At 41.5% G+C, this 24,811-nt stretch overlaps 1 protein-coding gene and 1 long non-coding RNA gene across 3 annotated transcripts in view; one reads left to right on the forward strand and one right to left on the reverse strand.

Moving 5' to 3' along the window:
• The window catches only part of BARD1 (BRCA1 associated RING domain 1), a 148,466-nt gene that overhangs the window by 109,313 nt on the left and 14,342 nt on the right, over positions 1–24,811 (reverse strand). The window lies entirely within an intron of this gene.
• LOC130542135 (uncharacterized) lies at positions 3,175–23,320 on the forward strand. Of its 2 annotated transcripts, XR_008956477.1 has the most exons (4): positions 3,175–3,372; positions 7,430–7,531; positions 17,627–17,693; positions 22,945–23,320. It is a non-coding gene; the product is annotated as an uncharacterized LOC130542135 (long non-coding RNA). The 2 variants fall into 2 exon arrangements; XR_008956478.1 differs by lacking the exon at positions 17,627–17,693.

Below are 24,811 nucleotides of genomic sequence, written 5' to 3' on the forward strand. Positions count from 1 at the left end.
GCAGAATGAACAGTAGTAAAAAGATCAATTTAATCTAGACTTCATATTTTTATTATGTGAAATCATTTAAAAAGAAATGGTATTTTTACTCATAATTTTGGTTTAAGAAAGAAAATATATTGGAACAATTGCAAAGAATTGGCCCATTAATTTTATTAGATTTGACATTATTTAAATATGCTTCAAGTAAAGGTTATGTTTGTTTCATGCTACAGAAATGGTAAACTCAAATGATAACACCACACAAGCACAATCAAAAGGGCCTTTATCTTATGCATAAAAAAAGAGGGGACCGTTTCATGGAAAATACTAGTAGAGTAAATAGATCTTAATAATTTTTGCCTGAGGGGCACCTGGGTGGCTCACTGGGGTAAGCATCTGCCTTCGGCTCAGGTCGTGATCTCAGGGTCCTGCCATCGAGTCCCACCTCCGGCTCCGTGCTCAGCGGGGAGTCTGCTTCTCCCCCTCTCCCTCTCCTCTGCTCATGCTCTCTCTCTCTCTCTCTCAAATAAATAAAATCTTTAAAAACAAATAATTTTTGCCTGAGGATTATCATAAGTCACAAGAACAGCAAGTGATTTCTTTCACCTAAAATTCATTATGATTCAAGATTTTAAATTCAACTTAAAATTTTTATCTTTAGAAATTTCGCCAGCTTGTAACCTGTTGGCCCTCCTGCTTGTTGCTGCAGATGTGCAAGGTAGCACTCAAGGTGATTGCGCAAGTCCTCTGCTGGCTTCAAATGATTTGAATTCCATTCACAATCACGAGGGTGAACAATCACGGTACAAAGAAATCCCCAAACAATCTCATTTTCAGGCAGCCTTCCCATCTTAATGCCTCGTATCGCTGAATCAGAACACTGCCTTGGAGCAGACTGGGCATACTGTGTTCCACCTGGGCTTTTCTATCAGGCAGGTCTGCTGTTCCAAGGGGAATTTCAAGTTATTTCCAAATCTGGTGTCACGAGCACTTGTCGAAAACAAAAATTAACAAACAAAAGCACTGGTCTTTAGAGTGAGGTGAATAAAAAATATATGCATATATATATATACACACACACACACACACACATATTGTATGCATATCTATGGATGTTTCTATTTATATCTTAAAAATAAAAAAGAAATTAAGCTTTATTAGTAATAAAACACCATTTGACATTAGTGTCCTTATGTAATGCCCAGTATTAGTAGTTCACATATACAGTTATAAACTAAAAACCTGACCCCCATACATGGGGGGCACCCAGGTGGCTTAGGCGGTTAAGCATCTAACTCTTGATTTCGGCTCAGGTCATGATCTCAGGGTCATGAGATTAAGCCCCACATCGGGCTCCACGCTTAGCCTGGAGTCTGCTTGACATTCTCTCTCTTCCTCTCCCTCTGCCCCTCCCCCTGCTCCCATACTCTCTCTCTCTCTCTCTCTCTAAAATAAATAAATAAAATATTTAAACACAGACACACATTATTGGAGTTCACTTGCTTAAAGCACCAGAAAACATTTCTGGGAGTAGATGGTGAAAGTACTTAAAAGTCTGCGGTATTTCTAATTTCTCCTCTTTTTCCTTCTTTGTCCTCCTGGTTCTCCAAATTCTGAACAATTCAACTCTGTGACATTCAGCAAAACAAAAACAAAAACAAAACAAAACTCCTGTAGCTAACTTAGTCTACCCACGTGAGGAAATAATACAGGGACCATCTCAGTCTTGCACCTTTGGAGTCTCATACTCAGCTCCAAATGGAGGGGCAAATTACATAGTCCCCTCTCGGGGTGATAGTAGGTAGGCATTTGGCACCCTATTGCTAATAAGATTTTTCCCCCCAGATGTTTACATTTGTAGTTATCCTGATTTATACACATGTGTTTAAATTTATACTCTTCTATTGTTAGGGAGGAAAAACTTTTCCTCTATACACTTAGATTCAGTACTGGGGGCCTATGAATTTTACTGACCAAAGGTTAACAGGAGAAAAACAAATTTATTACTATTTTTACATGTGTGGGTGTTCACAGAAAAAAACAGTTAGACTGTTCAAAGAAGTAGTTCGACTTGGGAGCTTATATATTCTTCTCAACAAAAGAAGGAAGGCTTGGAAACAAAAAACAAAAAGGGCACCTGGCTGGCTCAGCCGGTAAAGCATGTGTGCAACTCTGGATCTCGGGGCTGTAAATTTGAGGCCCACGTTGGGTGTAGACATTACTTAAAAATCTTTTAAAAAAATTAATAAAAGGAGGAGGATTCGGGATTCCAGGATGATGAACTGTGGGGAAGTGAGTAGGAAATACAGGGTGAACCAGTGGAAGATAAGGGCTATTTTCAGAAGCTCCATTTGTGCAGACTCCTCTCCATGCTGGCTCTCCATCTCCGGTGATGAGTGTCCCTCTCCTCTCCTGGTCCAGGTCAGGGGGGAAATTTATGGCCTGCGTTCAGGCAAATAGGGAGAGGGCAGAAAACTCTTCCTATATCGATCCTTAATGGCCTTCCTTTTGAAATAATCCTTGCTCTAAGACTGCTTATTTTGGGGCGACATATCTGGATCCCGTTCACTGCCAACATCCATAGTGAATCAGCACCTTTAGCCTCTGTAGTGATGAGGGATAGTTGGAAGGCAGGCAGGCAGGGACAAGCCCTCACGCCCCCCAAGAGGAAACCACCCTTAAAAGGATTTCACACCACCCTGGAAGGGACCCTCCACCCTTTCCCATGTGACAAAAACCTGATTGGATGACAGGTTCAGGGAGGGTTAATCAGATTAAAACAGCCCACCAACAAGCCCATAAAAACCCTTGACTTAGAAACTCCAGTGGCAACCCTCTCAGGTCCCCTCCCTTCTCGGGAGCTTTGTACTATCACTTTGCAATTGCTCAATAAACCTTGCTTTGCTGCCCACCACTCTGTCTGGTCTACCTCTTCGTTCTTCAAAGCTGTGTGACCAAGAATCGTGGGCACCAACGAGAAAAAAGTCCTATAACAGTAGCAGACACACTGGTCAGATGACCCCTTGTGGTTCCCAAACCACTTCTCCCTTGCCTTCTTCTGTATGGGGTGGTAAAAGCTAAATACGCCAGGTTCCCTTCCAGCTGGGAGTGGTCACATGACACGATTCGTGGCCAACAAAGTAAACTAGAAATCATCTGACTTTCTTAAGAGGGACAGAAATAACTTGTCATGCGCCCTGCTTGTTGTTACCGCCAGTGTGGCTGTACCATTAGGAGCTACAGTAGGAATCTCGGCAGCCATGAGATGCTCAGCGTGAGAGAAAGGCTGAGAGAATCGTTGAGGCAACTCTCCTGATATATCATCAAACTTCTGGACCAATATTTAGCAGCTTCTTTTCTCCAGAATTGTTATGAGAAAAATATATTTCTGTAAGTTGGATTTCTCTATTACTTGAAGTCGAATGAATTTCTTTTTTTAAGATTTTATTTATTTGAGACAGATGCACATGCATGAGTGGGGGTGGAGGGGCAGAGGCAGAGGGAGAAGCGGACTCCCCACTGAGTAGGGAGCCCGATGTGGGCCTTGATCTCATGACTCTGAACGCATGCCCTGAGCCTGAGGCAGACGCTTACCTGACTGAGCCACCCAGGCAATGTGAGGCAAGGGCATTTCTTACTACCCAGCCCTTCCTTTGAGCAAGACAACAATTGTTTGCAGTTACACCCTACGGTCCTTTCTCAACATTTCCTCTGGTCAGATTAGCTTTAGTTAAATGTTGTACAACAAATCAGATGTCTTTGCTTCCTTCTGCTCATTGGATTTTTTCTCTTATTGGAGTTTATCTCTAGAAATTCTTCCAAAAAGGAATTATAGACCATAGTCATTGTAAGCCTCTTGTATGTCTGAAAAAATGTAATTATTTTGTTCTCACGCTAAATTGACTGGATCTACAATTTTTGAATTGAGCTAATTTTCTCTCAGGACTTGGAAATGGTTGCCCCACCATTTTCTAGCTTTATCATTAGCAGTGACAAGTCTGGCCAGGGCACGATGTGCCATCTATTTTTCAGTCTCATAGGATTGGCCCCTCAGGAGCACAGTGTGAGCTGGGTCCCCGGGGGATAGAAAACGTGGAGCCTTGAGTCCCACACCATTTTGATTTTCATTACTTCATGGTTACATGTTTGTTTTTTCCTTTCTGAAAGTCTTTAGACATTTGCTCTTTATTTTTCGGGCTCTGAACTATCTGTAGGATGTGTCTGTATGTGGGTCTTTTTACATCAGACCTCAGGCGGTGGTGGGCCTTTCAGCTCTGGTAAATGATCTTCTCCTGGACTCCTTCCCTCCCCCTCCTTACTTTTCTTCTTTCCCTCTTCTTCCTCCTTCTCCCCTCTCCTTTTAACTATAATTTCCTCTGCTCTCTCTTTCTGGAATGTTGTGGGAACATGTGAATGTATTCTCTGGTGTTAACTTTTCTGTTGTACTTTCTTCCTCATTCTTCTCTTGAGCTACATTCTCAGAGAACCTCCTTAGCTCAGGGCCCCCTCACAAAGTCAGCCGTCAGTTGCTCCCAGACTGCCCATCTACTGAATCGCAGGGCTCAGAGTTTTCATTTCTGGAATTTCTACTCATTCCTCACATAGTCACCGACTCTTTTTTTTCCATTAACTGATTTCTTTGATGTGAGTTTTCTGTTGAGTTTGGTGCCTCTGTTTCATAGTTTTTCTGTAAGTGTTTGGCAATTTTGTTTTTTCTTTATGTTAATGTTTGAAAATCCTTACTTCTGTCCTGGTGACTCTAAGTTCTGTTTACAGCAGCTTACCCCCAGTGATGGTCAGAGGGGGTAGTGCATAAAGTCAGTCAGGGTGCGTGGGGACGGTTTGGGTCCTCCTTCCTCCTGGAGATACTAAGTTACCAGGCATTGGCCTCCCTCTCCACCTCCAGCTCCCTCTCCATGTGCCTCCTATAGGAGCATTTCTTTAGAAATACTTTAGAGAATAGTATTTATGGTCAGATTCTCTTGCCTTCTCTGTAGACTTGCTGTTCTTATGGAGGTCTGTACAGAACCCCAGAGCCTGCTCTGTTTCTCTCTCCCACCCTAGTGGTCGTACCAGGAGAACTTCTAGGCAGGCAGTGCCTCGGGATTTAGAAAGCAGTTATCAAAGTGTTACCAGGAGAGCCATATCCACTGTTTCCACTGCTATTCCAAACAATTAATTCATATCCTGATGATATTTCAATACCTGGCCGGCTCTTTGCATTTGTTCACTTTGAGTGTGTAACATCTCTGGACTTCCCTTACCCTTCCAGTCACTTCCTCGTGTGCATATTTTCTTTCAATTTTATTTTCTGTCTGTATGATCTCATCTGTTTTCTACTATTGGGGACTTTCTGTTCCACAGATGGCACCCTTGTTTTCTAGCATATGATGGAAATACTCTTTTAAAGATATATTTCCAGTTACCTAAAATAATTCTGGACAGGAAGGTGGGTTGATGCTATGATTGGTCTTTATTTTCATAGTAATGTTTTCTGGTTATTACTTACAAATTGGAAAATGCAATTTAAACCAAATGTAAAAATCACATAAGCACTCTATCCAGAGATAATCAGTATTAATATCTTGACATTTATCTTTTTTGGGTTTCCTTTTGATATTGCAGCAAAAATGGGATCATTGAAAATGGATTTATCTATATGTATAATGAACACCTAATAAGTAGCCAGGGCCACTATCTAAGGGCCACTATTTACATAGTGTTTGTTCCATTCATGTGGCATCCTACATTCATCATGTAAGACTAAGGAATCGGGGCACCTGGGTGGCTCTGCCGTTAGGCATCTGCGTTCGGCTCAGGTCATGATCCCAGCGTCCTGGGATTGAGCCCTGCATCGGGCTCCCTGCTCCACTGGGAGCCTGCTTCTCCCTCTCCCACTCCCCCTGCTTGTGTTCCCTCTCTTGCTGGCTGTCTCTTCATCAAATAAATAAACAAAATTAAAAAAAAAAAAAAGACTAAGGAACCCATTTGATAACAAAGGAAATGTGGAAGTAAGTGCATGACCAAGGGACCCACTGAGCACATCATATTCTGTACCTCGCAGAAAGCTAACAACACAGCTAGAAAGCCAGCTCAGAGGCAATGTCTTGCGATGATGGAATATCATCTTCCAGTAAATACCCCCAGTATATACTTCAATCAGTGCTTCACAAGCAGGGGCGCTTTTGACCCTCCAGACATCTGGCAAAGAGACACTTTTGGTTGTCACAACTAGGGGGTTGCTGTTAGCATTTGTTAATGGAGGCCTGGGATACTGCTAAACATCTCATGTTACCCAGGACAGCCCCCACAACGAAGAATTATCCAGCCCAAAATGTCAATAGTACTAAGGTAAAGAAATCTTGCTTTAATTGATGACCTTTATTGATGGGTGCTATTTATCCATAGTTGAAATACAATGGCTTGGGACCCAACAGTTAGGAGCAGAACTGACCTACTACTGTCACTACCAGTTACCTACTTGGGGAGGATCTTCCATTTCCACAACTCTAGGCTTTATCATTTTAGGGGTCCTGGTTCCCAGGGAAAACTCTACTGTGAAGATATGCAAGAGTCCTATTAGACCAGAAGCTACAGCTGTTGCCTCTAGGCATTTTAGGCTCCTTCTACTAAGGAGGCAGCAGGCACAAAAAGGAGTCATTCTCTTGGCAGGGGTAACTGGCCCCAATAAAGAGAATGCAGGGCTGTTCTTACCTTACAGGGAAGAGTAGATTTGGCACCTAGTTATCCGCTTGAGCACCCTTGGGAACCCCTTCCCAGTTTTGATGTTGAAAGAGCAGTGCAACACTTGGGGCCTGAGAAAAACATGGTTGCCATAGTCTCACGTCTCTGAGAAGGAGGGTCTGGGTCACCCCAGCAGGAAAGACATGGAGGCTAACAGAAGTGCAGCTCAAGGTATGCATAATAGAGAAGAGAGGCATGGAGTGTCAGTTGTGCCTGGAGACCAGCTGCAGAGGTGAAGATTATGTTTTGTGCTACTAACTTTCCTCTTAAATGTTCCTTCAGGAAAATAGTCCCCATGGAATCCTGGAAGAAATGCTGCTAGAACTTATGTGAATAAGTGGATCAGAGCACCGCAAAGGATGGACTTTAGTGGATGCTGTGACATACCCCCCAAATCGCCCTTTAGAACTGAAAATTTTATTCTCCCACCCGGCAATGCTGCCAGCAGACAATCCTTAGACGCCAGACATCTTAGAAATTATTAAGCTGAAGAGTGGCCTCTCCCATGGCTACATTCTGTATCCAGGCCATGTTCAATGACTGGTGCAGACGTCTGAAGGGCTCATGCTCTTCTCCCAACTTACTGTAACTCCAAATGGCCATCTCAGCTTTAAACTCCTCATGGGTCTGCTGGAGCTCTTCCTGAGGACAACACAGCCCAGCTTTTCCCTCTGCTTAGTCTTGCTTTCTTTTTTTCTCTTAGACGTTGCAATGTCAAGACCACTCCCTACTCCATCTTTTGCGTGTCCCATCTATCTCAGACAGCTTCCTGGGGAGCCCTATCTGTAACAGTTTACAAACTGAGGTAAGGCAGTAACGATGGCAGTGGAGACTGCCTAGAAATTTTAGGATGTTTTAAGGAAAAATAGAGTTCATTATCATTTGGATGTAAAAGGAGAGGAAGATGGAAGACTTAATTATAACTTCCAGGTTTACTTGGACAACTGGCTAGTCAATGGTGCATTCATCAAGATGAGGAATATAGAAATAGGAGCAGAGTTTGAAGGAGAAAATGACCAATTTCTTCTTGTACATGTTCATCATGTGTATAAAAGAAAATGCAATAACGTAATATATAGAAAGTTATTAGGCTGAATCATATGAAATTGCCATTTTTATAGGTCAAAAACTGTCAAATGCTGGCAATTTCAAATGGATTAACCTAATTACATATTAGCTGCTACCCAAGAAAATTTACTATTTTTATTAAAACTTATGTAAGCCATGTAAGATTTTATAAAGGTAATATCTGTCAGATTCAAAAGATAATCTTTGGGATAATGATATATAATTTACATTTAAGCTTCCAAAGCAAGAATATAAGTCACATGTTATTGCTTTAAGGCACATTAGAGCATCTCAGTGAGATTGGGAACTCTGTTTTATATCACTTTCCTTGCAGAAGTTGAGATAAAATTGCCATAAATAGACCCAGGAAAGGTCACAGATAACTTAATTTCTATCTCGACGCTTTCACAAACATACTATCATCTGTCATGAGAAAAAAAAAAAAAGAATCTACGACACACGTGGCCCACGTGGTAGTTCTTATCCATCAACAGGCTCACTTTCAGCACACAAATGCCGACAGTGCAGTTTTAGGTGAGGCCACAACTGTGAACTCACAGACAAGCCTCACAGCACCTTTATGGGTTGAAAAGTACACTCTTAATGTATCACGATCTACCAAGGCTCTAACAGGCAATACCGATGGAATATGGGTACCCAAATATTGTAGATATCACCGATTCAGAGTGGTCGTTGAGGGTATGCAGCCTGAGAAGTTCATCTCCATTCTTTTAAATAGAGAAGCAATCCACTGAATCTGTACTAATCTGATCAAAGAAAGACAAGTAATCATAACTGATATTACGTTAAACCACCGACCTGGAGAAAGAGAAAATTAGAATATGTACATGCAGATAGAAAAACAGCAACAAACTTCTTCTAAAATATAAGGTATAGATAGGTTCAAGGACAGAGGCAGACATCATTCCGACAGGTGGGTGAGAGAATGTAAGTGGGAGGTGTGGTAAGAACTCTCAATACCCATATCAATCTGCATGGGCTAAGTTATTCTGAAGTCAACAAAAACCCAAAACAAGCAAGCAAACAAAACACCCCGAAAATCTCAATGACTTGAAACCACTAAGTTTATTTCTGGCTCACATTATCCGTCCACGGCAAGTTGGCTCTGGGCTCTGCTGCCCGTTGCTCCTGACAGCAGGACTCAAGTTGGGACAGAAACCACTACCTGGAACATTGCAAGTCACTCCAAGTGAACAGTGTGATGAATTGCATGCTGATTTTTAAAGCTCACGCCCAGTGTCACATACACCCCTTTTGTTTACTTTCCACTCCTACTTTATTGTCCGAAGCAAGTCCAAAGCCACAAATAACTTCAAGGGGGTTGAAAAAGAACAATAATGTAACATACCTGGGAGGGAAAAATGAAAATATTTGGTGAACAGTACTAATGACACGCTAAGATTGCCACTTTCCTAGACGGTTGTTCAGACCAAAGTCCTGCCATGTTGGGAGATGAAGCAGCGGACGTGCTAGGAGTCTTGGATAGGGCAGAGCGAGGGGACAGAGTAATCATAGAGGCCCGAGGCCAGAACACAGTGCACCCCACAGCCTTTGAAGTTTCCGATGCATGACCGCCTTCTCTGGAGACATGGGAGGAACTATTTCTCCCTTACAAGGGCTTAATTCCTAGATTTTGTTATCATCAGAGAGAAGAGAACATAATATAGGGCAATTAGAGGGTTAAAAGGAAAGCTGTGACCTGAAAACTGTGACTTATGGAATCCATTTCTCTGTTAATGACCTACAGCATCTTACAGTAAGCCTGTTTCCATCCGTCTCCTACACCATGTGTTCAACTTCAAATCATTGCTCAAGGGCCACCTTATTAATTAAGACAGAAATTTTAAATAGTAAAAAATTTTTTTTGCAAGTTTTAATTACCTACTGAAAGTGCTATTTCTGTATTAATTCCACATTTCTATTGGTTTTTCTAGAGTTTCTACGTTTGATATGATTTATTAAAATAATTATTCATTCAGCCAATTATCAGCCACTACATTAATTTTTATGGTTTTAATTTATAGGGGTAGTAACTGTAACTAAGAAACATGCATGGAAGCATTCGAGTGAGTATAGACAGATTTTGTGTGCAGTAGTTTCTTTTCATCCATGAGGGAAATATTCCAAGACCCCCAGTGGAAGCCTGAAGCTGCAGATGGTATTGAACCCTATATGTACTATTTTTCCCCCATACATACGTATCATGAAGTTTAATTTACAAATTAGGCATAGTAAGGGATTAACAATAGCTAATAATAAAATAGAACAATTATAACAATATACTGTAATAAAAAATTTCTCAAAGTGGTCTCTTTCAAAATATACTGTACTCACCCTTCTTGTGATGATGTGAGATGATAAAAAGCCTATGTGATGAGATGAAGTGAGATCAATGATGTAGGCATTGTGACATGGCGTGGGGCTACTGTGACCTTCTGACAGTAAGTCAGAAGGAAGGTCATCTGCATGTGGACCCCAGTTGACCGTGGACAACTGAAACCATGGAAAGTAAAACCACAGGTAAGGGTAACCACTGTAGAGTAAATAATTCTGAGCAAATGGCATCATTCTGCAGTTTATCAGCTGCTTCTCAGAAATGTTCACCAAAGAGTAGAAGAGTACTTTCTATTTTTTTTAGTTTTACTTTGGTTTTAGGAGGGGAATTTTTCCAAAAGCAAAATGATACGGTTATTAAATCTTACGCTATGAGGTTTAAGTATATCTGTAAGACAGAGTGTTAAAAATGTGGTTACTGATTATGTTGACCAAGACCCTGTCATAAAACTATAGTGAGAAAGTGAACGATGCGGTTCTTAAATTTTTAAATTGTATGGACCACTGTAACGCCTCCTTCAGAACTCAAACAGAATATCAACTCATCCATTTTATCATGCAGTTACAAAATCAAATAATGTCCATGAAGCAGATGGACAATAAAGCCATATTTTAACGTGAGTGGTTGCTTTCATTTTCACAGCTAGTATGGAGAATTTTCTTAATAAAAACAGGAAGGGCATGTGTGAGCGAGCAAGTGAGCAACGGTGGTGGGGGGGGGAGAGAGAGAGAGTAGCCTTATAGGGACTTTCAATTATTCCAGTATTTACAATAATGTTTTGTACAGATATTTTATTTATTTATTTATTTGAGGGGCACCTGGGTGGCTCAGTTGGTTGAGCATCTGCCTTCGGCTCAGGTCGTGATCCTAGGGTCCTGGGATTAAGCCCCATATCAAGCTCCCAGTTTAACAAGGAGTCTGCTTCTCCCTCTCTGTTCCTCCCCCACATGTGCTCTCTCTCACTCTCAAAATAAATAAATAAAATCTTAAAAAAAGAGAAATATATAATTCATTCGTTCATTATAAGTTACGAGTATTCCCATTTTTTTGCAATTAAGAATAACGCTACTATAAACATTCATATCCATGTACCTTGGTGCAGCCACGCATACATTTCTGAAAGATATATACCTATCAGTGAACTTGTGGGTCGTAAGTATGACTATGGTCAACTTCAGTAAATACTGATGAAAACTTTTCCAAGGTGATTGTGTTAATTTTTGCCCCCATCAGTAGTATCTTAGAGTTCCAGTTGCTCCAGGTTCTTGCCAGAACTTGGTATTGTCAGAATTTTAAATGTAGGCCTATAAATCCAATATCCATCTTTGAAAAAATAACTGTAGCCTCTAGTTTACACAATTCACCAAAACTTATTACAGATGGATTTTAGGCTGACGCACGCTTCAAAAACCTTTACTGAGAAGGGACTTAAGGTCCACACCAGAATAAGTTATGCTTTCCCTTGTAATTCAGTAAATTATCTATCATCTATCTATTCAAATTTACAGCCACATTTATATGATTCTTACTTCTATCTATGTCTGAACATGAACTAGTGTCATTTTATGCTTTTTATTTGCTCCAAATTCCTTGTGATTGCAGGACTGAGGCTCTCAGCTCTTAGAGGACACCATTGGTTCTCTGTTATGTGGCCCTCTCCATGGGCAGTTCACATCATAACAGTTTCCTTGTCCAGGACCAGCAGAAGAGTCTCTTTTTTCAGTCTGCTAAGACGGAATCATATAAAGTAACATAATCATGGGAGTAAAATCCCATTACTTTTTCCATAAAATAAAACCAAATCACAGGAGTAACATCTATCATGTTTGCCGTATTTGATCGGAAGCAAGTCACAAGTTCCATTTGCACTCAAGGGGAGGGGATTATTCAAGGACATGATTCACTGAAGAATGTCCACGACAGTACAAATGTGCAATGTGTATACGACATGTCTGAAGGCCGTGGGGGATGAGCAGCCAAGGGAATTGCTAAGCTATAAAATTAATATAAATCAAGGATGGATGATCAGAGAATGAAGACAGCAACTTAGTAAAAAGTTTCAAATTCACATCCACTTTCTGTACCTGAGTCAGTTCCTGACCCTAAACTTATCAACTGAAGAAGGAGGGATCCTGTAACAGAATAACAAGTCATCCCTCAACAGGAATGATAGCCACTTACTTGCATAACAAAATTCTGGGGAGAGGGAAATACACAAATGTTTTGAGGAGTGTTAAATGTCAGGTCTGAGTTGATGTGGACAACCAGAGACACAGACCATCGTCATTAAGCCTACATTAAACTGAAGGCATATGGAGGCCAGATAGTTAATGGGATTCCAGCATAGGTCCAGTTCATAGTAGTTGGTTCACTGGGTTCACTGTTTCACAAAGTGATTGTTTTCTTGGTCCCAGGATATATCATTGGAAAGGAGATACATGGTTGTTAATGGTTCATTAGATTTCAGAATAAGAGTTATTCTGGGAAGGCCAAGTGGAAATTTCCAAAAATCTTCCCCCCCCCAACCCACCCACCTATGAAATATAGTAAGTTAAAAAAAAATCACAGGGGAAGTGGCGGCAGTGGAAGACCTAAAAGGTGCAGAGGCCATGGTCCCATCATATCTCAATTTAATTCACTATTTTGGCTCCCTGAACAACCCAGATGGATCCTGGAAGATGAAAGTAGACTACTATAGACCACACCAAGGGGTAGCACTAACTGCAGTTGCTATCCAGGAGAGCCATCTTTGTTAGAGCAGATTAACGTCGCTACAGGTACATGGCGTGTAGTCATTAATTTGGCTAATTTATCCTTTTATTCCCTTTTCTCTGTCAGAAGGGAGCGTCAGAAACAGTTTGTACTTATGTGGGACAAACACTTATGATCTTGCCCCATTACTAGGTTAATTTTCACACCCTCTGTCATGATACTGTCTGGAGGACCTGGACATGTCAAATATCTACATAACATCAGTTTGGTCCATTATATTGATGACATCATATTAATCGGCCAGATGAGCAAAAAGTGGCAAGGCAAGTACACTGGAAACCTAGGTGAGACATGTGCCCCGTAGGAGACAAGCACTATGGAGGTTCAGGGACCCGTCACATCAGTTACACGTTAGAAGTTCATTGGTTGGAGGCATCCTAAGACACCCCCTCCAAAAGGGATAAATTATCGTGTCTTCACATTTTCCATTACTAGAAGAAACACATGCCTGGTGGCTTTTGGGGACTCCTAAGTCAGTTTGTTGCAACTTGGGGATATTGCTCTGCCGGCTTAGAGGGGAAGCACAGCAGGTAAAGTCTGTGCACTAGGTCCAGAGGCAGCAGCCCTGGGGTTCAGGGGCACCTGTGGTAGGGTGGTTGGAAGTTAATGACAATAGGAGAATCACAACTCATAAACTTGTGGTTTCACAAGTTCACAGGTATAAAGAAACTGTACTCCCGGAACTGGACTTAAGGAGTTACATTCAAGGAAACTCATCCACACTTGAACATGAGTTAGAGGAGGTGATACTAGATATTGATCTGGTGCTGCAGTACGTTGAGTTTTACAGGGACCTGAGAAATTATAAGTATAGTTTTGACATGGAAGGGATGAGAATAAATGGGGGCCAGAGGGACTATAGTGGCATAGTGAAAGGCCATTTGTAAAATGGCTCCTTGTCACCCCACCTTCTGGTATTCTGTCTCTTGTGTAATCCCTTCCCCTGGAGTATGGAATGGACCTAATCACTCACTTCTACAGAACAGGATATAGCAAAAATGTCACTTCTGAGATGAGATTATAAAGACCATGACTTCCATCTTGCTTGTACTTTCTCTTTCCCTGCCTCTTATTGCTTGTACGCTCTGATAAAGCAAGTTGCCATGTCACGAGATGTCTTATCCAGAAGCTTACGTGAAAAGGGCCAAAAGCAGCCTTCAACCCATGGCCAGCAAGGATTCACTTGGCCCATGAAAACTTGAGTAGTGCCAATACTCATGTGAGTGAACTTGGAGAAAAACTCCCCAGATGACCTTGGGATAACTGCAAAACAGACACCTTTATTGTTGCCTCTGAGACATCAACAAAAAGTGCCTAGATTCTTGACTAATAGGAACTATGAAATAATAATTATTGTCTTAAGTCAGTAAATTTTGGAGTAATTTGTTACACAACAATAGATAACTAATACAATAGCATATCATTATGTAGCTGGAGAGTCATCTCTTCAAGACCCTCCTCATTTTACAGCAAAGAAAAATGACCACTGATCACATAAAATAGTTCTTTTTACATACCTTTTTTTAAAAATGGTTTTTATTTATTTATTCACGAGAGACAGAGAGAGAGAGAAAGGAAGAGGAAGAGGAGAAGCAGGCTCCCCGCAGAGAAGGTAGGCCAATGTGGGACTTGATCCCAGGACCCTGGGATCACGACCTGAGCTAAAGTTTGACACTCAACCGACTGAGCCACCCAGGTGCCGCCCTTAACATATCTTTTTAAAGGGGGCGCCTGGGTGGCTCAGCCATTAAGCGTTTGTGTTAGGCTCAAGTCATGATCCCAGGGTCCTGGGTTCGAGCCCTGCATTGAGCCCCTCATCGGGCTCCCTGCTCAGCAGGGAGCCTGCTTCTCCCTCTCCCACTCCCCCTGCTTGTGTTCCCTCTCTGGCTGTCTCTCTCTGTCAAATAAATAAATAAAATCTTTATAAAAAAATCTTTTTAAAGACAAAACTGTTTTGATCACAATGATATTTGCTTTATTTTTCTTTAAAATAGTGCCAAATCTTTCAAGGTGTTTAAGTAAACGAATTACTGAATTGCAGGATCATAAAGCTGGAAGGGAATTTAGAAATCAGCTAGTGGTATCCACTCATTTTACAAAGGAGGAGACTAAAAATCTACTTTAGAAAATTCCCTTTTGTAATTGCCTTCTTCAGTGGTTTATGAGCTATATGAGAAAACTAGGCTCATAACTTAAGCTCACCTTATTTTTGAAACCCCAAATACCATAATCCAATTTAACCAACTACTTTATTCACTAGTCTTGACTTTTGGCAATCTCTAAAAAATCAAATCCCCCGTCAAAGGATGAAGATTTGCCACTATTGAAGACAGTCAAGGAAATTAGCTTCAGGCTCTGAAAGCAATTTCAAGAGGAGCTCTAAAACTGTTCGAAGCAATGTTAGTTCCGCTGGACTAAGTGTACATCCTGTCAGGGTGGCCTCTTTGAATGGGCTAGAGTAATTTGGATCTGTAATTTCGGCTGTTTCTTGAAGAGCAGAAACATATTTCAAGAGTGTGGAAAATAGTAGCCATCCATCCCATAACAACTACAATAACTGAGATTTGAGTAAGAGATTTAAAATCGTGCTTCAATCTTTGCTCAACAACGTATGCCTGAATGTGACCTCTTTGCATTTTGTAGTTCTCAGCTATTTGGGTTGATGGTAGCCTACCATGAGTTCTGTCATTAACTCTTGATTCCTTTAACATGTTCCTTCCATATCATATCTAATAGCAGGACTGGATTTACAACGATCTAGATTATCATCTCAGTTTCCAATGTTTTCATCCTTCTGTTCAGCTCATACTTTCTCCATATTCACACATCTCGACTGCCACTTAAAACGTAACCATAGGAGTTTTATGACATAGTTCCTGATTATAAATAAGTTTTTATGTTGCTTGTTCACTTTATTGAGTTGTTTGTGGCCGCATGGAACACCAGTGTTGGGAAAGATTCTGTGGCTTCATTTGGTCTCGGTGGGAAGGAATTCCACATTTTGTTAAGGCTGCCATGATCAAAGAAACAAAGTAGCCACAAGTACATTGATGACCCTTCTTTGGATTACTGCTTTGATTCTCACTGCAAAAGAGAATATCTCTAGGGTAGATAGTGCTTTAATAGATTGTTAGCCAATTATACCATAGAAGGAATGGAAGGTTTCCATTGTATAGAATTAGACAGCCCACACAACTAGTAAGTCTCGGGAACACAGGATGTCACTACGAAGGAGAATGAAACAGAACTGGTGCAAAGACTCCCAGACCTCACAGTTTTATCCTGGTTCAGTTTTAATTGCTTTTAAGTGTTTCTTCCAATTTGGTGTAATTGCCTCCTTTCACCATTCAGAAATATTGCAGAAACCTGAAATATTCATATTATCACTTACGTTTCCAGGACATTGATTTAATCTCAGCTGCATTGTTCTAAGACAGGTTGACTTCCCAAGCTATCACTTGCCTGGAGGGAGGTCAGAATTTATCAAGGTCATAGCATATGCTGGACAGAACCTCGGTGGAGGTATTTGTGGTATTACTGGATGTTGAATCCGGAAGCAACTGTGTCATCTTCTATCTGACTCACATCTATGGTCAAAGCCCACAGTGTTAGATGCCCTGTCAATGCCAGCTGTTTGGACGCTACTCTCCTGTCACCTATGTCTGGGGTTCAGAGATCGTGAATTTGATAAGTCAAAATTCTTTTTTTTTTTTTTGGCCTACACTAATAACTAGGTACAAGAAGGTAAGCAATCAGTAAAGTTTGAGATCAGCTCTCACGGGTACACACTGACCCTAAAAACCTGAATCAGTTCACAATCCATGAGTGGTACCTGCTGTATAACCCTCAGAGCTTCTGCTGTTCCATATTTCACTCTGCTCTCCTCTCTCTGATCTTTCTCTCCCCAACCCCACTGTTGATGTTTGCTTGCTTTTTCCTATTTTCTACCTCACTTTGCTGTAGTCATTCAGAACTAAATAGAGTGCCAACCTCTGAACCAATCTATAGTACATTGCTGTGACCTGAATCCCATTTTCTCAGTTACCGATAAATTGCAATTCATTCTTCACAGCTTCCTGACATAACCTCTGACTGGTTCACACTAAATCTTTACTATATCCCAGATATCTAACCTGATCTAGACTCTAGTTCACGTCTATGGTAACTCGATATGTCTTTCGAGGAAGAGAGTTATCCTAGTTAGCATGACCTAATATTTTCTTAAAGTTTGAGACAATATTCAAAAATTTGAGAGAAATTATATTAATTACGGACAAAGACTTAAAACAAATCTTCAATTTCTAATGTTATTCCAGCTTGAAAAAACATGACCCTTCATTACAGAATGCCTGAACTTTACTTTTTCTTTCCTTTTATTATGAAAAAAGTTGAAAAACACCAAAGTATGCATATTTTCTCAAGTCAAGACTTTCCTTTGGTAGGTTGGGAACTTTTCTGAACCCTTGCTATTAGAAGTAATTGGACATGTGCATAAGAGGAATTACACTTCAAGCCAGTCACCGCCGGCATACCAATTGGCTTCCATGAATATAGCAAACTCACTACTGGTAAATTCTCAAAACTCAGTTTGGCAAAGTGAGGTAGAAAAATACAACTTCTCACACCATCAGTTATTCAACATATACATTAATTTGTGTAACTAGGTATTTGTCAGTGACACAACTCTTATTTATGCTTTAACAGACTGAAGATCTCACACCACGGAAACACTACTGTTCTGCACCCCAACTGATGTGGTTTTGGAATATAGGTGAGGTTCAGTGGGGTGGAGTCCAGAGCCGATGACGAAGAAAGAATTCTTGAGACGTCTTTGGCGCAAAATGGTGGTTTATTAATGCATGGGGACAGGACCCGTGGGCAGAAAGAGCTGCTGCCCTGGGTTGTGAGGGGTCACTGATTATATACTATGGGGTTGGGGGAGGAAAGGAAAAAGGGAGGTTGAGAAAATACTATCACATGTTAAGGAAGACTCACAGGATACCAGAGGCCTTGCCATTGTCAAGTTCAGGTTGTTTTTCCCTCTAGTAAGGCATTCACATGAAGGTAGTTGGGAACTTCCTGGAGGAACAGAACACTCTGCCTGCTTCAAGTATCTGTCTATGGGCTGCAGGTTACAAAGACATTCAATTGTATTTACATTCCCTTCCGGAAGCTAGGTTATCGACAGAAATGCTTTGTTCTTGTAGATTGCTAAGACATTTGTAAACTGAGGGAGACTCAAGTCTTGCGGGATTGTGATCTCTATAGGTTAACTATTTCTTTTTCCTTTAGGGCAGCCAGGAGTGCCTGAGAAATCTCACGTACATCCCATGGGGGGGGGGGGAAGTTGCGGGGTGTGAGTTTCTGCTTTGTCTTCAGCTTGCCTTCTGTTCCCGCATCGACTACCACAGCCCTGCCACTGCCATTACAAACAGACTACCGCGATATTCCTCTAAAATCCTTTCCAAACAGAGAGCTTACTCTTCATTTTATATAACAATCTCATCTCCGGTGTCTGATATGGATACCAGATCGAAGATATGCTGTGAATTATCTGAGTGGAGAAAGAAGAGAAAAACACACTGTGAACGGTTTACTCCTATAACACTGAAGGAGAATCTTTATCCCCTTATTAGAAGGAACGATGCTGGGGTATAGAGAAGTGGAACTGGTAGCTTTGCATCCCTATGCCACCGGCAAGAGGGTCTAAATGAGTTTACCTAACTCCCTGTTAGCCAGCTCTTTGTTTCTGCGGAGTCTCAATTAATACGCATTTCAAAATCATCTCATGGTCAATTTTAGGAAAAACTTTCAAAGACCTCTAAAATGGCTTTTTTGTTTGTTTAAAAGTAGAACTTCATTAATTTTTATGACTAAATAATATTTTATTTTATGGTTATACCATGTTTTGTTTATCTGTTCATTCATTGATGGACATTTGGGTTGTTTCTACATTTTGGCTCTTTTGAATAATGCTGGTATAAACACTGTGTACAGGTTTCTACGTGGACATATGTTTTCATTCCACAGGAGTGGAATTGCTGAGCCATATGGTAATTCTATATTTAAATTGTTTGAGGAACTGCAAGACTGTTTTCCAAAGCATCGGCACCATTTTACATTTCTTTGAGCAGTGTATGAGGGTTCCAGTATCTCTACATCCTTGCCAACGGTTGTTGTTATCTGACTTTGATACTAGCCATCCTAGTTGGTATGAAAGTGGTATCTCATTGTGGTTTTCATTTGCATTTCCCAGATGACTAATGATGTTGAGCATCTTTTCATGTGTTTATTGGCCATTTGCAAATCTTTGGAAAAAGATGTGTTCAGCCTGTTTTTAGTTGGGTTGTCTTTTTGTTTTGTTTTGTTTTTTAATTGTGTCATTAATTAATGAAGTACTACTGATACATCCCATAACATGAATGAAACTTGAAAATATCCAAACAGGAGGCACCTGGGTGGCCTAGTCAGTAAAGCATCTGACTCTTAGCTCAGCTCAGGTCTTGATCTCAGGATCATGAGTTCAAACCCCATTGTGGGGAAGACGGGAGAGAAAATATCCAAACAGAAAGAAGCCAGTACAGTGGCGCCTGGGTGGCTCAGTCGTTAAGCGTCTGCCTTCGGTTCAGGGCATGATCCCAGGGTCCTGAGATCGAGCCCTGCATCGGGCTCCCTGCTCCACTGGGAGCCTGCTTCTTCCTCTCCCACTCCCCCTGCTTGTGTTCCCTCTCTCACTGGCTGTTTCTCTGTCAAATAAATAAATAAAATCTTGAAAGGAAGGAAGAGAGGGAGGGAGGGAGGGAGGGAGGGAGGGAGGAAGGAAGGAAGGAAGGAAGGAAGGAAGGAAGGAAGGAAGAAGCCAGTACAAAAAAACTCATACTGTAGGATTTTATTCAGGTGAAAATCCAAAATGTAAAATCTATACAAACAAAAAGTACATTAATGGTTGCTTAGAGCAGTGGGAGAAGGAATAGGGAAATTCTAACTAAAGGGTACTGGCTTCTTTGTGAAGTGCTGAAAATGCTCTAAAATTGACTATGTTGATGGTTTGCACCTGTGAATATACTATAAAACCATAATTGTACACATTTCATGAGTGAATTGTACGGTATGTGAAATATCCTTCATAAAACTTTTTAAAAAGAAAAAAAAAAGTAGAACGTCATTGGCCAAAAGGATACTTTTTTTTTTTTTTTAAGATTTTATTTATTTATTTGACAGAGACAGAGACAGCCAGCAAGAGAGGGAACACAAGCAGGGAGAGTGGGAGAGGAAGAAGCAGGCTCATAGCGGAGGAGCCTGATGTGGGGCTCGATCCCATAACGCCGGGATCACGCCCTGAGCCGAAGGCAGACGCTTAACCGCTGTGCCACCCAGGTGCCCCAAAAGGATACTTTAAAATGAATGACAAATAACACCGGGAAAAGGCAGGGCGAGGTGGAGAGAAAACAAGGTGTCTTTGAGCAAGTCTGCCTAGGACTGCCTCAGTGATCACATTTCCTATAGGGCATGTGAATAGCTCTTCCCATAATAGCAAGAATTAGAACTATTGGAAGAAAACACGAAAGGTATAGCCTGAGGGCAAATGTCAGTGTAGAGGCCAAGGACAGACTGCTCCAAGCCTGCCACGTTAGCACACTGATTATTTTACGTCAAAGTTACTTAACAGAGCCTGTGCACCAAGGACACTCAGACCCTCCTCTGTCCCGCTGAAAACAGGAAATAAACCGCCCATTTGAAAGGTACTCTCCCTGTACGAGAGGTAAAGAGACATCCATATAGCCAGAGAGGGGGATTTCATGCCCGGGGACTTTGTAAACAACCCTTGTTACTTTGTACTAATTTACTACCCTGGCCCAAATTATGCGTAGAATTCCTTACTAATTGAAGCTCCCAGAGTTACATTTACTCTGTCCTGTTAATTTCTCACAGATCTATTGTCTCTTTGTCTAAAAAGTACAAACACTGGCGCCTTGCTCATTTCGTTGGGTCTCAATTTTATTTTTTAAAATCTTTTTAAAAGATTTCATTTATTTATTTGAGAGAGGTGAGGGCACGCTCATGCGCGCACGTGCAACAGTGAGGGGCGGGGGGCGGGGGCAGAGGAGAAGGGAGAGGGGCAAGCGGACTCTACTGAGCATGGTGCCCTACGTGGGTCTCAGTCTCCTGACCCTGAGATCATGACCTTGGCTGAATCAAGAGTCGAGGGTATAACTGACTGAGCCACCCGGGCACCCCTGGGGCTCAATTTTATTATTGGTTCTCCATGTACACACAACAAAACTTTGGGCTTTTTTCCCCCCTTCCTGTTACTCTGTCTCCTACCAGTTTAATTCCTAAACCAGCTAGAAGAACCCCAAGGGAGGGAGAGGAAAGAAATGTCTCCCTCCCCAGCCTCAGTAATAGGAGGGAAAGTCTCCAGGGAGAATCGGAAACACACGGAGGGTACGGATTACAGGAAAAAATAAAATAAAAACAAGCTTGAGTCACAGAAGTAAAAGGATTAAGGCCATAAATAGCATAAAAATTTAAAACAAGGATGGGAAACTGAAAGGTAAAGCAAACTTGTAAGGATTTTCACTAAAGGTAGCAAAGTTCTAGTAAAAATGGTTGTATCTAGAGATGCCTGGATGGAGCAGCTAGTTAAGGGTCCAACTCTTGGTTTCAGCTTGGGGCGCGATCTCAGGGTGGTGGGACCGAGCTCTGCCTCCAGGTCTGCCCTCAGCGCGGAGTCTGCTCGGGTTTCTCTCTCCCCTCTCCCTCTGCCCGCCGCCCCGCCCCCTCCCCTCCCTGTGCGCGTGCACACACTCTCCGTCTAAAATAAATAAATCTTTAAAAAATGGTTATATCTAGACATTGAAATAGATATTCTGTCTTAATCACAATGGGAATACAAATACAGATAGAAGTTCTCCTGGAGATGACGGACGGCTCATGTGGTGGAATAAATTAGGATTTTGTGAGAGAAACAAAGAGAAAAGTTGATCCGGAAGACAGAAGAAAAAGACTTAACTGAGATCCTTGTGAAAATCTCCAACTGGAGTCTGAGAATCTTGTCACCAACATACGACACAAATTTTTTTCTTAAGAGAACAGATAAAGCAAACAGATATTCAACTGTGCTTACACGAGGAATGGCCTTTTGAAATGCGTGCTGAATCTTTGCCCCAAGGGAGCATGAGTAACACCCAGGACTCTCCTGCCTAACGGCTTTGCTGAGGGAGCCTCCGTGCTTATTCTCTTGATACGCAAGTCTCACCAGTGAAGAAGCAACATGTACCTTTTTATTCCCAAATAAGACAAAAGGCAGTTGCAAGTGGATCTTCTTAAACCCACATATTCTGTGTGGGGGAAAGTAGTAAATACGGGCCCCAACCCTCTTTGTGCTGGAAGCATCTCAGGAAATCTTGTGTAGAGGGGTGGCTGGAGCTCCTAGGAGATGCAGATTCGTTGTGAGAACAGGGATGTTCAAGCTTTGTGCCAGCTCACTGGTATGGGCCTCAAAGCAGAAGTTAGTGCTGTGGGTACGTGCTGATGTTTTTGCTACTGGTTTTTTTTTAAATGTGAATAATGTCTGTTAATTTTAGCATTGTTCATCCCTTTGTTTCCTTTCCCATTATTTTTATCCGAAATTCTTTTAGTTCTTTAATATATAAATTTATGTATGACAAAGACAGTACCATTTATATTGTCCAAGTCGGTGTCAGTAATGTCTCTTTTGTTCCACTGAAACATTTAAAAAATGATTATAGGATGGGTCCCTGAACAACTGTCTCTCATAATTATTTTTATGTGTGGACTTTATTAAGTCCTAATGTAACCAGTCAGTACTTCCGGGGGCCCAGCCACCAACAACTTCCTGGCTCCCATTTCCCGCTTTTACCACTTGAGAGGGATTGAGAGATGGTTCCTCTTACCTTAGTTCTGGTTTTAAAGAAAATCTCAGGTGGGTGTAATGTCTGTTTTTTTACAGCAGTTTGGATATAAGTTTATTTTGGTAATTTTGTGTTCTTTTTCTTAAGGAGAACTCTCAAACTGTATAAAGCTTCGGGACCATGAAGCCTGTTCGGCGTCTGACTGGGTCGAAGCTGTCACTGACCACTCTGAGGTGGTACGCAGCACTAGACTGGAGAGTTAGAGCAGTTCAAATGATTCAAAGGCCTGACTGATGTGGCAGTTCATAGGAAATATACATCGTTGTTGACTCACCCTTCCCATAAAGTTGTAATAAAAAGATTCGAAGTGCTATTTAGACTAGGATAGGAAATTTTCTCAAATATTGGCAGATCTTAGAACATTATGTCATCCCAGTGTAAAGAACTATTGCCCAGATAGTTTGGGGGAGGGTGGTGGGCACATGGGAAGAGATGGTAGAGATTCAGTGCATGATTTATTAACTTACAGAATAAAAATATAAGTTTTAATGTTTATTTTAATTCACTTAAGTAACATTTCCCATGAAAAATGCTCAAGTTTTTTTTTTCAAATAAATTAAAATTTTTAAACAGTTTTATTTATTTTAGAGAGAGTGAGCGAGAGAGTGAGAGAGAGAGAGCACAAGCACAGGAAGAGCAGAGGGGGAGGGAGAAGCTGACTCCCTGCTGAGCAGGGAGCCTGATGAAGGGCTCCATCCTGGATGCTGGGATCACAGCCTGAGCCAAAGGCAGACACTCAACCAACTGAGCCACCCAAGTGCCCCAATCATTTTTTCAAAAGTCTAATTTATTTAAATAATCTCTACATCCAACATGGGGTTTGAGCTCACAATCCCAAGGTCAAGAGTTAGATGCTCTTGCAACTGAGCCAGCCAGATACTCCTATTTTGTTTAAAATCCCAATTTTAAGAGCCTTAACCAGGCATTGTTTGTAGCAGAAACACCTAATACAGGGACTAAGGACAACCTGGTTAATATAATATTGCTTAAGAGAAAATGAAAGGAGGTAGAGTTTCAGAATTAACCTATCAATCGTGAAGGTCTCCTCGCTAAGCCTTTAAAACTGTTGTAGAGAAAAGAACTGGCAAACACTTCACTCCCCACACTAGAGAGAAATGGCTAAAGTTTAGGGATTAATCATACTTGGGAGACACACTGAAAAAAAACGAGTCAATATTAAAGAGTAATGTATGCCCAGAGTGCCTGGGTGGCGCAGGGAGTTGAGTATCCGACTCTTGATTTAGGCTCAGGGTGGTGAGATGGAGCTCCACGTCAGGCTCCGTCGTGCTCAGAGGGAGTCTGCTTGAGATTCTCTCGCTCCCTCTGCCTCTGCCTCTCCCCCCACTCACACTATCTCTCTCTAAAAATAAATAAATAAAATCTTTTAAAAAATTGGACATTTCACATGTAAATTCAGATCTCTGAAGAGAGAGATGACAAGACTGTATTCCTGCAAAACAGTTACTGTGCCCTTTGCAAAGGCATGCAAGCTCGTTCTACTTCACTATAATCTCCATTTTTAAAAAAGATTTTATTTTTTTAAGTAATCTCTACACCCAACACGGGGCTGGAATTCACAACCCCGAGATTGAGAGTCCCACACTCCACTGACTGAGCCCGCCAAGTGCCCCTATAATCTCCATTTTTGTCCATTTGCATCACGCCCACTTCACTCATTCATATTACCTGCTTGCAGTCCGAACGCATCAATTCATGATCCTTGCTCCTCCGCAGCACAGACTGATAAAAATACTGGGGGAAATGCGACAAGGAGGCTCCAGCTTCAGCATGACCAACAGATCAGAGCCACTTCTCCCTCTTCTGTCCTTGAGACGTGGGTATCCACCTGCGTTGCTGATTATTTTGCAGAATGCTGGGGCTGCTACTGCATTTCAAGCATCAGCTGGAGGGTGTTTCTTTCAGGGGAGGCGGGGAATGGGATCAGGAGGAGGTG

The sequence above is a fragment of the Ursus arctos genome, unplaced genomic scaffold (genome assembly GCF_023065955.2).
Source record: "Ursus arctos isolate Adak ecotype North America unplaced genomic scaffold, UrsArc2.0 scaffold_1, whole genome shotgun sequence".
In the NCBI taxonomy this organism is placed as follows: Eukaryota; Metazoa; Chordata; class Mammalia; order Carnivora; family Ursidae; genus Ursus; species Ursus arctos.